This window comes from Mauremys mutica, chromosome 2, assembly GCF_020497125.1.
Source record: "Mauremys mutica isolate MM-2020 ecotype Southern chromosome 2, ASM2049712v1, whole genome shotgun sequence".
Taxonomy (NCBI): Eukaryota; Metazoa; Chordata; order Testudines; family Geoemydidae; genus Mauremys; species Mauremys mutica.
In genome coordinates this window covers 297816434-297831344 of record NC_059073.1, presented here as the reverse complement: position 1 = coordinate 297831344, position 14911 = coordinate 297816434, and positions in this window count along the sequence as shown.

The window sequence follows — 14911 nt, the reverse complement described above, 5'->3', positions numbered from 1 at the left end:
TGGTCTCAGCTCCTGGTGCCGTATCACAGACCCACCATGCCAGCTGGCTCTAGGGCTGGCTGTGCCATGGGGGGCCTCTGCTCTGACGGTGGCTCGGTAGTCAGGGCTGTGGCATGCTGTTATCTGGTGCCGAGGGGGGTGATTTGCAATGTCGCTGTCTGTGCAGCACCTATTCTTTGCATAAAGAGAGGAATTTAATTAGCTCTTTAATGAGCTGAAAATCCGAAAGGCCTCCTGCGAAAAGTGGAAACATGGACAAATTGCGAAGGAGGAGAACAAAAGAACAGTGCAAGCACGTAGGACCCAAACCAGAAAAGCAAAGGCACAAAATGCGAGTTACACTAGCAGGGGAGATGAAAGGAACTCGAAGCGGCTCTATACATACATTTGCGGCAAGAGAAAGAGAAAGGAGAGTTTAGACCCACTGCTTAGTGGGGAGGGAGAGCTAGTAATGGATGCCACCAAGAACACAGAGGTGTTTAATGCCTCTTTTGTTTCTGTCTCACTAAAAAAGGTAAATTGTAGCCAGATACTTAAGACAATTAATATTAACAGCAAGGGGGAAGGAATGGAAACCAAAACAGGGAAAGAACAGGTGAAAGACTATTTAGATCAATTAGATGTATTCAAGTCAGCAGGGCCTGATGAAATTCACCCCAGGGTATTTCAGGAACTAGCTGAAGCCGTCATGGAACCATTAGCGATTATCTTTGACAACTCATGGAGGATGGGTGAGATCCCAGAGAACTGGAGAACAACCATGGGATCTCTCCTTAAAAGGGGAACAAATTGGCCCCGGGGGATTATAGACCAGGCAGCCGAACTTCAATATCTGGAAAGATACTGGAACAAATGATTAACCAATCAGCTTGTGAGCACCTGGAGGCTAACAGGGTTACACGGAATAGCCAGCAGGGATTTGTCAGAACAAATCGTGCCTGACCAGCCGACTTTCCTTCGGTGACAGCGTTACTGGCCGAGCGGCTGCAGGGAAGCAGTAGATGTGGTAGGTCTTGGTTTCAGAAAGAGGCTCTTATCTTCTGCTGGCAGGGCTGCGTGGCGGTGAGGACTCTGTTAAAGGCCCTGTATCCTCCTGGTTCCTCTCAGCAGAGCTGAGCTGAGGCTGACAAACAGTGGACAGTGCAGAACGGAGGTGGTGACGTTGAGGTGCCAGACAGCACAGGGGTGGCGCGAACACACGCCCTGGTGCAGAGATAGCTTGGGCGGAAGCTGCACAGAGCAGCCACCTCCCCAAGGGACTCCAGTGCAGGCCCCTCTACCCAGTCATTAAAGCTGAAACTACCCCAGCTGGGTCTGGGGGTAAAGCCCCTGGAGCTGCCCAGGCAACAGGGACCTGCCAGAGCCCTGGGGCTTCCCCACGGCAGGACAACAAGCCCTGAGTGGGGGAACTGGGGGAGGGGCCAGGATGCACCAGCTGCTCACAATTGCCAGAGGAGACCGGAGGCTGGAACTATTGTTGAGGTGCCCCAGGGGGTTGGCATCTTACCTAATATTATAAATTCATTAATTGCTGGTTTTCCCAAGTTTCTGTTCTCCCCCACCTCATTCCCCTCCCCAGTCATATTCTCTTTAACTCCCAGACTCCGTAGCTGCAAACGGGGAAGCATTGGCCAGCCAGGGCACTCAGGGTGGGGTCTGTAGTTTCCCAGATTTCCAGGTGGGGGCTCGCACTGGTGCTGGGGATGGATGCAGAAGAAAGCGAAGCACAGAAGGGAGAGGGGATTTGGGGAGTGTGCGCAGGGGATGCAGAGGTGGAAGAGGCGGGCGGGGGGAATGTGGAGGAGAGGAGGTAGAGGTAACTGGTTGCTCTGCACGGTACTCCAGTGACTGGGACCATACAAGTTAAAAATCAAAATAAAATTACTTACAAATGAGCATAGTAACAGAATAACACAGATATTTGGTGTGTGTGTGTGTGTGTGTGTGTGTGTGTGTGTAAAACCAGCCCCAACAGATGTTTATCCAACCTGTTCTCCAGTGATTAGTATTTCACAACCTCCCTTGGAAGCCTGTTCCAGAGTTTAACTACCCTTATAGTCAGAAAGTTTTTCCTAATATCGAACCTAAATCTCCACTGCTGGAGATTACGCCCTTTGCTTCTTCTCCTACCTTTAGTGTAGAAAGAGAAAAATTGATCACTCTGCTCTTTGTAGCAGCCCTTAACATAGCTGATGACTGTTATTTTTCATTTTGATCAAAAATGCTGAACTTTTCATTCAGTGAAAGTTTTGATCGTTCAACTCTTTTAACCGGATTTAGGCTGAAAATAAAAAGTGGAGTTGCGTGTGCAATACTGAGGAAGTTCAACACCCCACAAGTGTACCCCAAAGTCATTCAGCAGCCCCACCCCCTAATCCTACCCTGGCACCCTTTCCTGGGCAGTGCTGTCTGGGGTATGGTGCGGTGCTGGGCTGATGGCTACCAAACTGAAAATGACACCAGAGAGCCCCGCACCAGTGCCCCAGTGCTGATGAATCACTTCTCCGCCGGGAGAGACTCGCTGAGTTCCTGCCCGGCACCAGACGGCATGATGGACCATGGCTGATGTATCCCCATGGCACAGAGCCGTGAGATGGGAGAGGGAAGCTGAGAACAGGCATGCTCGATGCATGGGGCAGGCACTCCAGCACCGATACAGGAGGGGATGGGAACATCCATCAATAGGAATGGAGCAGCTCACACCTCTGTGAGCCTCCTGGGGCAAAGATTGTACCTTGCTAGAATGCAGTTTAGCCACTAGAGAGCGTGTCTGGTTTGTTTTACTGTAGCCTTTCCTCTCTCTTTCACTCTTACCTGAAATCGCTCACGGGTCTGTTCGTTAATACACGTGCCCTCGTTTCATTGCAAAACCCTCTGTGCGCTGCATGCTAAGCTACCGGGTAACCCCCCCCTCAGCTCACTCGCAGGCTGTGTGGCCACTGGCTCTCTGACACAGCCAACTTGATAACTGCTGGGACGTCCAGGGACGGGGACTGGACAGTTCTGGGGGGACGAGACTTGGATCTGGAAGAACGGTTGGTGTCACTCTGTGGGGAGTAACTGGGCTGGCCTACGCCAGGGAGAGGGCACTGGGCTGTGAGCAGCATGGACGCACCCAGGGTTACAGGGCAGGGGTGACACAACCCTCACTGGGCTGGGTGAACCCCAGAGCATCTCCCATCACTGGAGGTGTGTAAGAACAGGTTGGACAAACCCCCGACAGGGATGGTCTAGGACCAGGTTACCTTGGCCCTGCCTCAGCGCAGGGGCAGGACTGATGACCCCTTGAGGACCCTTCCCTCCCGATGTTTCTGTGATGCTGTGAACCAGTCTCCTTGGTTCACAGCATCACAGAAACATCGGGAGGGAAGGACTTAACAAGGACGTGCCAGCGTGAACACCACCAGTCTGCGCTGTAGCTGTGAATTTCCTAGCGGGGGCAACGGGGGAAGCCAGACAAGACCCCAGAGCTGCGATCAGAGTACACAATGTTCTGTAACAACAATAATGCAAACCCCAGAGGGAGATCGGTACCATGGGAGAGAGGAAAAACACACTCCCGGCTGGGAGCTACGGGCCAATCAGAGCCAGAGAAGGTCAGAGGGGCAGGAGGAAATTCCATGGCTCTCCAGACCTGGAGGGAAAACACTGCCCTGCTACCAGGGCCGGCTCCAGACCCCAGCGCGCCAAGCGCGTGCTTGAGGCGGCCTTTTGCCGGCAGGGCGGCAGGCGGGTCTGGAGGACCTTCCGCAGTCATGCCTGCGGGAGGTCCAACGGAGCTGCGGCTCGTGTGGACCTCCCGCAGGCATGACTGCGGAAGCTCCACCGTAGGCGCGGGACCAACGGCACGTCTGCGGGAGATCCCATGGAGGCACGGGACCAGCGCCCGGCCGCGCGAGCGGCGCAGCGCGCCGCCCTGCTTGGGGCGGCGGAATTCGTAGAGCCGCCCCTGCCTGCTATGGGCTCATGTCAGAGCCGGGGCTCAGCTCGTTCTCAGGGATGGGATGTTGACACAATGGCAGTTTGGCCTGGGAAAGGACGCAGCCCACCAGGATTTGCCCTCGTGGTTCCCTGCCCCTGTCATTTGATGGTCCCCAGGGACACATCAGTATGTCATGGAGTCTCTTCTCAAGCCAGCTCCTGCCGGTTGCTCTGGTGACCCGGCCCAGAAATCCCATCACAGAGTCAAAGTGTTTAAAGCCAGCAGGGACTCCTAGATCATCCAGTCTGACCTCCTGCATACCACAGGCCACCCTCACCCGCCAGCACCTGCATGCTGAGCCCAAGGCATTGCAGCCTCAGGGGACTAGACTGTTACGTGCCACAGGCAGAGAATAGGAGGGGCCAAGGTGCACCAGTGCCCGAGGCCCTGCCACGGCAAGGAAATGATGAGGTGAGATATACCCAGATAATGCAGGCAAGTGACCTGCACCCACACGCTGCAGAGGATGGTGAAAATGCCCAAGGTCACTGACAGTCTGACCTGGGGAAAAATTCCTGAACCTGCATATGCTTGCAGGAGACTGGATAGACCCATAAAAACCAGGCCTGTCCCCTGATCTCAGTGGGGCTGGAGCCCCCACTCAGTGCCTGGCCAAGGGGCGTGTTCACTGCTCTGCCTGGCCAGGCTGTGCTGCGGGGTTTGGGGATGGGGACGGGTGTTACCAGGGAGAGCGGCTAACAGCAGCCCCTAGCACTGCAGCTCTGATGGCATCAAGCTAACAGCTCACCTGGGGCTCCCTGGCTCCCATGGCCCTTCTGCAGGTCCCTCCTCAGCACAGGGCGTGTGGCAGGCAATGACCCAGCTGTACCCAACTCTCCTGGCACGGGACAGATGGAGGGGAGCGAGCAGCAGCCAGAGAGGGGATGATGGTGCCACCCAGCCACTGAAACACAAGACAGATGCCATCAAACCCACCAACCCCAGCTACTGCCTGCAACGTGCTCCCAGAGAGTGAGCAGCCGCAGGGGGAGGAGGAACGCCGGGGTGAAATGGGGACGCAGAGGAGAATACACTGATCTCTCTCCATGTTCTCCCCTGCAAGGGCCCCGTGCTGGGCTCAATTGGCTGGGCAATAGAGATGTAAGCAGGGTCTGAATGAATGCTTCCCTGACAGCTAGCTGGGAGGGGAGAGACTTGGGTGTGTTTATGTGTAACCCTCTGTGCACCTAGGGGTTCCTTTTCAATAACAATGCAACCGGCTTGAGCCTCCACCCAGTAACCTGGGACAATTACACACCACCCCCCGGGTGCCTCTAAGAGGCAACACTTCCCCTCTCACAAGAACAGAGTCTGAGTGTAGCAAAAGCCCTTTAATAAAGGAGGGAAACAATGCAGCATTACTTGTTGGGGAAACACCACAAACGGGATTCATAAAAGTAACTCATGAGCAAAGGAAGACGTCCAGCAACTCAAAAGTCCCATTAATGTGCCCGTCCTTCCCCTGCACCTCACTCACAGCTGCTGTCCTTGGATCATGCAGACAGAGTCCCAAGGTGCATCTGCAGACCTGGACCGAATGGGGGGATAAGAAGACACCTTACACACTCCACTCCCCAGGTACTCAACTCGCTGTGACAACACTCGCTGGCCATGCCTCTCCACCAGCTGTCCACACCATGTTTTCAGAGCCCCGCACTTATCACAGCTCTCAGTGATTTCAGCTCTTAGTGGGGGAGCCTCACTTCTGATGCACACTGGGAAGTCTCTTGCATCAGCGATACTGTCCCAAAGCAGGTCTACTACTTAGACCAAGGGTGGGCAAACATTTTGGCCGAAGGGCCACATCTGGGTATGGAAATTGTATAGCGGGGCCATGAATTCTCGTGAAATTGGGGGTTGGGGTGCAGGCTCTGGGGTGGGGCCAGAAATTAGGAGTTCAGGGTGTGGGAAGGGGCTCCAGACTGGGGCAGGGAGTTGGGGTTGGGGGGTGGGGTGAGGGCTCTTGGGTGGGGCTGGGAATGAGAGGTTGGAAGTGCAGAAGGGTGCTCTGGGTTGGGACCGAGGGGCTCAGAGGGCAGGGAGAGGATCAGGGCTAGGGCAAGGGGTCAGGGCGCAGGAGGGGGTCGCGGTGCAGGCTCCAGGTGGCGCTTACCTCAAGCAGCTCCAGGAAGCAGCAGCACGTCCCCCCCTCCGGTTCCTACGCAGAGGGGTAGCCAGGGGGCTCCACACGCTGCCCCATCCACAGGTGCCACCTCTGCAGCTCCCGGTGGCCACAGGGGGGACATACCACTGCTTCCAGGAGCCATGCAGAGTCACTGCCCTGAGCATGTATGTCCTGGACCCTGCTCCGCAGCAGGAGCTTGAGGACCATAGCTTGTCCACCCCTGCTTTAGACCTAGACGTCAGTGGCCACCCCCATCTTTTTGGGAAGGCATTGCCTTCCCTTGCCTTCATTACCCGCCGCTCATGGCCAGGTAGTTGGATACAGCTTCTAGGTTGCCATCCAATTACTAAAACATCTGTGTGTTAAAAAACAGGAACACTTCTGTTAGCTGCTTTCAGGTAAACCTGCAGCTTTGGGGCAAGTAATTCAGACCCCGGGTCTTTGTTGGAGCAGACAGAAGAGTCTGGCTTAGCAAGACAGGGTGCTGGAGTCCTGAGTTGGCAGGGAAAGCAGGGGTAGAAGTAGTCTGGGCACATCAGGTGGCAGCTCCCAGGGGGTTTCTGTGATCCAAACCGGCACAGGTAGTTAACTGAAAAATTCCTTATGTACCCCCGTGTGTTGCAGAACAATTTGAACTGCAACAAATTAAAATAGACGTTGAAGTACCTGTCACAACCATTGTGCACAGGAGGAAGAATATCTTCCAAAATGTATGTTCTAAATTTTACTTTATATCACTTCATTATGCTTTGGCAACATCAAGAAGCATTGCCCACATAGGCATGCACAGCACATTTCATTAGGGTGTACACCCAGGGAATTTTATTTATTTTTTTTAAAAGGTGAACATTTATTGAATACTCAATCATAAAGGACATTTTTAATTCATCAAAAACTAAAGAAACAAATGTAACTAAACTTAATTTTTAAAAAATTAAGTAAACTTTACTTAAAAAATTAGAAAAAACACCAAATTTTTGCTGTAGTGATAACCAGGCATATACAAAGATAAAGATCATGAAAATTGACTGTGTCTTTAACCAGATAATGAGCCAAATTGACCAAAACAGATTAAGGTTTCTTTTTCTTCCTGTCCTAGAGAATGAGATATCGCTCATCAGGTATCATGGACTTAAATTCCTCAATCACATCATTGTAATTAACTGTCAAAGTCAATTCTTGTTCAATGTACAAAATCATGAGTGAGTCGAGGCGCTGTTGGGACATTGTACTTAGTTTATTTTTACAAGTGCTAGTTTTTTCAAAAAGACTTTCACATGAACAGCTTGTCTGCTCCTTTTCTTATCTTAACAACGAACTGATCCATATTTTTAAATTAAAAGCGGTACCATAAGATTGAATTCAAACAAAGCCACGGGCTTGTTATGCTATTTCAGTATAGTACATGTGACAAAGATTACAAACACTGTAGACACTGCGCTGGGCACGCCTGACACGGCCACTTATATAGGTCAAAGAATTGTCTAGAATAGTAATTTGGAGGGGAGGGGAGAACCAATGGTAATGTGATGCCACAGTAGTGGGGACGCATGCTGCAAGCAAACGCAGGCTTTCTATATAGAGCGTATCATGCTATTAAATTAAAATGCAAAGCCACTTTTTTTTCAGGGGGGAGACATTAGGGCAGGTGTGGGCAAACTTTTTGGCCCGAGGGCCATATCGAGGTTCCAAAATTGTATGAAGGGCCAGGTAGGGAAGGCTGTGCCTCCCCAAACAGCCCTGCAGAGCGAACACAGGTGAGAGTGAGCTAGACTCGATCTGTTCTTGGGTATCAGCTCAGGCCTAAATTACACTTAAAACGTAAGTGGACCTGGTTACTCCAGTCAGGGATGGGAAAAAGCCACATGCTTGAGTGTCGCTAGGAAGCCCCAACCCTGGGTGTAGCTGCTGCTGGGTGGGCAGCTACTGTCACTTGGGGCGGTGGAGTCCCTACAGCCCCAGAAAACCCCTAACGCTCTCGGGGTGCAGCGCAGCAGCCGTGTTAGTCTGTAGCCGCAGAAAGAACAGGAGCACGTGTGGCGCCTTAGAGACTAACACGTTTATTTGGGTGACAGTTTATGCTGAAATAAATGTGTTAGTCTCTAAGGTGCCACAAGTTCTCCCCCTCTTGGGGCAGGCGCTGCTCATGCCAGGCCAGCCGCCGCCGGGCCAGTGCTGTGCAGTCCCCGCACAGCGAGGGGCTGCCCACGGCCCCCACTCCAGGCCCGGCTTGGCCTGCCCGGCCAGACACCCACCTCCTAGCGGAGCTTTCGGGGCTGCGCCCCTACTCAGCGCCCCAGGCAGGGAGAAGCTGCACTTACGAGCCGGGGGCTCCTGCCCCGCCCGCGCTTGCTGGACGCTGCTTTACCGGCTGCAGGTGGCGAGAGACACTGAGGCGAGGCGAGGCGAGGCAGGGCAGGGCAGGGCAGGGCAACCCTCTCCTCCCCCCGCCCCGGGAGCAGGCAGCCCCGCTCCGCTCTGCGCCGCCCCCCGGCACTGCTCCGGGCCGGGCCCTGGGACCAGCGAGTGTCTGGGGGTTAACGGCACCACACGAAGCCGCCGCCAGCCGAGCCCCGCCCCGCCCCGCCCCCAGAGGGACGCACCCGCCGCTCCAGCCCCTTCGCGCGCAGATATTCACGGGGGGAAGGGCGGCGTCTCGCGCTCTTAACCCAGCCCAGGAACCGCGAGAAAGTTCCGCGCCACACAGGTCACGTGGGCGGGCTCTACCAATAGCCGTACGGATGAGCCTAACTCGGCCCAGAAAGGGGGACGGAACCGCCCATCTAGGTGCCGGGTACAGACGCTCGCGCCCTAGGGGCTCTGTGAGCCTCTCTGCAGGGACCGAGCGAAATCTGCCAGGAGCTCGATTCTCCCACAGTACGGGGAACTCACCTACGTAGCGCCTACGTCAGATTCACAGGCAGGGCTCCCCCCGGTGAGACATGGTATCGCCCGTACCGGACCAGGTTTCGCGGCTCCGCTATTGAGAGCAGCTCGATGCTGGTTGGGAGTCTAGGACGGTCCATTTCCATCACGGGGGGGGGGGGAAGCTTGTACTAATATCTACCGGATTTACATGAAACGGAGTTTTACATCTGCGGAAGCGTTCCTGTGTGTCGGACCGGAGGCGGGGCAACGGGCACCCCCGCGGCCGCAATGGTTTAGTCCAACCTCTCCCTTTCTCAGGCCGACTCAATCCAGCTCCCTCCCGTGTGGGGCCGGGTGACTTGGTTCTGCCTGGGCGCGTGCGTCTGTGCCATTGGTTCCGCCCAACGAAATTCCTCTCTGGGGGAGAGCTCGTGCTGTTGGTTGCGCCCGGCCCGCGGGAAAGGAAACACGACCGAGCAAACGGGCTGCACGTGTGGCTGGGGTGTGGGACACGTGTGCTGGCCTAGGGCTGCTGTTCTAGACCCGTGTGGCAGAGAGAGATAAACCATTTCCTTAACCAGGCCTATAGAGCCCACAACATGCATTGAAGGAGCTGGGGCTGCCCCCAGCCGCGCCAACATTTGGGAAAACCACCACAAATCAACCACTGGTTTGGAATAGTTCCCTGGGCTTTATTGGTGACATTATTTCATCCACTTTAAAAGATTTTGACGCCACTGAGCTGAGGCTGAGACCTGGTTTCTATGTGGCAGGCTGATTCTTTGGGTGCTGTTAACTGGACTCTGCAATTTTTGGTTCAAGACAGAACCTGCATCAGGATTTTTTGGGCATTTTCTACATCACTTACCAATCTGTTCAACACGTAACGCCTGGTCAGTACCCTTTGAACTTGCAGGGAAATAAGCACTGATAAAAAATTCAGAGGATGAGTGTTCACTGTATCATAGACGTAGGCCTGGCTGGAGCCCTCGGCATAACTAACGATGGGAGCTAGAGTAGGCCTGGCCTTGGCAAAGTAGCCACGTACCAGGTATTAGCTCACACCAAGTCAGCACATTCCTGACCTGAGAGAATGGTACAGGAACCCCGAGCTCTCAAGTAACGGTGTAAACACATTCCTAGAAGATGGCATAGGAACACATGGACCATGAGTAAGACAAGGATGGGGTGACTGGATAATGCATAAAGATGCTTTGTTCAAACCAGCAGGTACAAAGTGTAGGGTTGGTAACTAGCCACGTCAGGAGTGTAATATGTAACCTGTTTGTATCAATGGACAAAAGGGGATGTCATAGGAGAGGCATCCTTGGCCAACCGAGGGGGCAGCATCCTACTGCTCTGACTGAGCTGGTACCATTGTTGTGGGAATACATGTGTCAGTGTACCTGTACCCACGGAGCCAGGGTGCTAGTACTGGTCTTCATTGACAATAAACCTGGCCGATTGCCTTCGCCACTGAACCCAGCCTGTGGCCTTTCTGTCTGAGTAACATGGAGGTCTGCGGAATGAACATGCCACACGGTCTGCTAGTGCCGCTGCCATCGGAGCTCCAAGAACAGGAGCCACGCTGCAGCAGCAACAATATGCCCCAGCACTTCACAACAATACATAGACGTGGGCCCAGATTTTCAAAGGCATTTAGGCGCCCAACTCCCATTGACTTCAATGGGCGTTAGGTGCCTAAATATCTTTGAAGGAGCTGTGCCTTGGTTAGTAGATCCAGTACAAACTCTTCTGTGATATCACTGGCTACTGGAGACTTTTTACATAACAGATTTGAGCTCAGCACCAGGCTTGCCAATCGTCATCCAAGCTACAGCCCTTGCAGCAATGCTGCATTGATGCCACCAAGATGGTACATCACAAGCAAAAGGGAGCCCTGTACAAGGACTGGCAGCAATTACAAGTTGATACAATCACCACTTTCCATATCTGCTTCTTCAAGAAACCCTTTTTCTTCATCGTTGTAGAGGTGTTTGGCAGGGTCAGTAAATATAAGCTTCTCTAATGGAACATACAATTCCTCTTCTAATGGTCCCTCCAAGAGATGGAAGTCATATTTACCCAATATTTGGAGGAGAGAAGGCAAATCAGTAGGGAAACCACACAGCCTTTGAAAATTCTCTCCATGCTGGAGGCTCTGGGTTGATTATTTTAAGTAATGTAGAAGAATGAACCTGCTTCAGAGCAGAGAAAGTAAAACTTCTTCCCTATCTTCTGAACTGCTCAGTTACGGTTGGTCTGGTGGGATGGGCAATGCTCAGAAGAAATGATAATGAAGGTAATATCTCCTTGAATTCTTTGTGTGTGCCAAGCTATCATTCGTCAAATCTAGGCAGGCCCATTTGTGCCACATTTGTTACATTAACTCATTAAAAAGTTCCATTTCAGCAGTAGAGAAAAATAACGTCTAGCACTGGGGGCCCCACCTTTCTGTGTATATCACATTTCAATATGGATGAAATGTTCAAAGAAAGAAAAAAACTAGTGCTTACCCTACCCCAAGAAAGTCTGTAGTCAGCAAGACAACTATGTATAAAATGCTAACTATGTAGAAACTACAGTTTATACAGAAATATTCTCTCATAGTCAAGGTAGGTCATTAGCAGAGATAAACACTTCCAATTCAGATGACGAACAAGCCCCTCTAAATGTGATGAGTTAGAATTTAGTCTGCCCAGCCAACTGATTAAAAGTTGACCCCATTCATTCAGCCATCGTAAAACATCTTCAGTGTCTAGTTATAGATTATCATTTTCTAATGCAAAAAGTATTGCACCATATAATCGGTGGGGAGAGAGAGAGAGAGAGAGAGAGCAGCCTAAGAATGGGAGCCACAAAAGCCAGGATGCTTGGCGAGGAGCCCCCTGAGCTAGCCGATGGGAGATGCTGATGTAGCCTTTTATTTTATTTAAACTGAATTTAGTAATGGGGTGTTACATCACTGTGGGTCCAGCTCTGGGGGTTGCCACAGTTTCAAGCTCAACAGAGTGACAATCACCTCTGCTACCTGCTTCAGATTTAGAGCCTCTAGGAACCCATGAAGACCAAGGAGAGTGACACACACATTTACAAGTACCACGTCTAGTCTGTATTACACGTTTTATTAGAGTCACAAGCAAGGTTACAATTACCCAAGCACATAGAAATCTCAAGCATACCCATGCACAAGTTATAAATACAGTCATACTCACATCCTTAAAGCTAGTATTAGCATCTGATGGATTCCTCACCAATTGAACATCAGTAGAAGAATGGTTCCTGCCGGAGTTTTCCCATAGGTAACCCATTTTACCCAATCGGGAGCCCTCTTTTATATTGTAATTTGAACTACACTTAACACACAACATGTGTATAAACATGTAAACCCTCTTTTTCCTCTTTGTATTCTGCACCCCGTGAATATTGGGGTGCCCTGTTTTTCATAGGTTGTTTGTAGTTCTTATTTTCATTAGCATATACACACATGTACCCTGCGGTCAGGATTGGAAAAGATGTTACAACAAGGTATCTTGTGATCTCAAACAGTACGTTGTGGTCAATTTTTCGCAACATCACCTGTAGGCACATCTTTCCAGTAGTCTTGTGGCATAGGGTCTGTGACACTACACCCCATATTTGTCATAGTAATATAATTATGACATAATTATGATGCAATCTGTATAAGATGGGTCACATAGGGTGTCACTGGAAAAGTTATGATTTGCGGAATATAATTATACTATTTGTATGCATGTATCATGTTTGTATCTGAAGTTATGAATATTGACTATGTATCTGTATTTCACATGTAGCCACACCTGGGTGACACCCACTAGGCAAGATACTTCCAGTCTAAATAGCTGGTTGTGAAGGATCCATGCAGGGTAATGGGCCATTAGGGAAAACAATAGGCCTTAGGAGAAGCTTATCCCCCTTCCTGAGGACACTCCAGACAGCCTATGGGTAATGGCTGTGCAAAGGCATGTGACCAGGCCACAGGACATGAAACTCCATCTGGAATGCCTGTATTTTTCCACAGATTGGGATGGGAACTGTTTAGAGAACAAAGGGTTCCCGCTATACGCTAATGCTATATAAAGCAGGGAGTGACATCATCTGTTGTTCTTCACTCCCCCACAACTAAACACTTGCGAGAAGCTCCAGAGGAAAAGGACTTGGAACGGGGGTGGAGATCCCAAGCTGCAAAACAAGTGCAGCTTGTACCTGAAGAATCTGCCAGCCTGCTTGTATCATCAGCCAGGGTGAGGAATTGCTAATTCAAATCCTATCCTAGTATGTTAAGCTTAGTTTGCATTTTTGTTTATTTGCTAGGTACTCTGCTTTGAGCCATTTGCTATCACTTATAATCACTTAAAATCTATCTTCTTGTAGTTAATAAACTTGTTTTATGCTTTATCTAAACCTGTAAGTCTGGAGTGAAGTGCTTGGAGTGCATGGCCAGGCTGCATGGAGACCCCTGTCTCGCCCAGCAATTCAAACCTGGGAGCTCCTCTCCTAATGTAAGGCGGCTTGGCGCCTAAGCCACGTTTTGTGAGAATGGGTTAGGTGTGTGCCACATTCTGCACAAAACTGCCAGGGGAGGGAGGGGGGCAGTGGGGAAGACTTCCTTATATCCTTTAGCCCAGTGGTTAGGGGACCCACTCAGGATGTGGGAGACTCCGAGCTCCACAAAAGCAAGTTGTCAATGTGGAATCGTCATTGAAGAGGGGTGTTTCTAGTGAGGTTCCAGAGGGGATTGGTTCTAGGCCTGACACTATTTAATATTCTTAGCAATGATCTGGAAGTAAATATAAAATCACTGCTGATAAAATCTGTAGATGACAAACACTGGCAAAGTGGTACATAATGATGAGGCCAGGGAAGATGTACAGACAGATCTGAATTGCTTGGAGAGCTGGGCCCAATCAAACAAAATGTGTTTTCATACGGCCAAATGCAAAGCTCTGCGACTAGGCACAGAGAATGCAGTGCCTGCCTATAGAACGGGGGACTGTATCCTGGAAAGTTGTGACCCTGAAAAGGATTTGGGTGTTGTAACAGCCCTGGTCAAGCTGCCCCTGCTGGACACTTACCAGGTTCTTCATTTGGATCCTGCACACTGGATCCCTGGGTTTTTAAGCTTCCTGAGTCTGAACAGGGTGCAAGCACTAATTCTAGCTGTGGGTGTCTGTCTAATGCCCCCTTCTGAGAGCTGAGACTCTGCAATCCAACTACATAGGCCCTTAGACTAGTACTGTACTGGCTTCCCCAGACTCCAGTAGCTTAAGCACACTCTTTTCCAGAGCTCCAACCTCGTGTGTTCTCTGGTTTACAGGTACCCCTTCAGGGAGATGTGATAATTAAAACAAACAGACACAGGCTATGTCTGCATTACAGAGCCTCTTCTGGCATAGCCCTCTAGTGTAGACACAACTTACACCAGCAGAAGGAGCTTTTCTGTCAATATAGGAGCATCACCTCTCCGATCAATGTTAGCTAGGGCGAGAGAAGTGCTCTTCTGTCAACATAGCTGTGTCTGCATTGGGGGTTTTGTCACCAGAGCTATATTAGTTATGGGTGTGGTTTTTTTCAGACCTCCGATCGACATAGCTATGCTGACATAACTTTTAAGTATAGACCAAGCCATGGGCTTTGCAAAATTAATTTCGAAAACGCCTTATTACAGTGAGACTCTTAAAGAGATTGAGCTGTTTAGTTTACTAAAAAGAAAACTGGGAGGTGTTTACAGTGTATCAGGACCTTCACAGGGAAAAATACGGGGTGCTAAAGGCTCATTAATCTAACAGAGAAAGGCAGAAAAAGAATCAATGGGTGGATGTTAAAGTGAGACCAGTTCAAATTAGAATTAAGGCACAAATGTTTAACAGGGAGGGTGATTATCCACTAGAACAGGCTGCCTAGGGAAGTGGTGG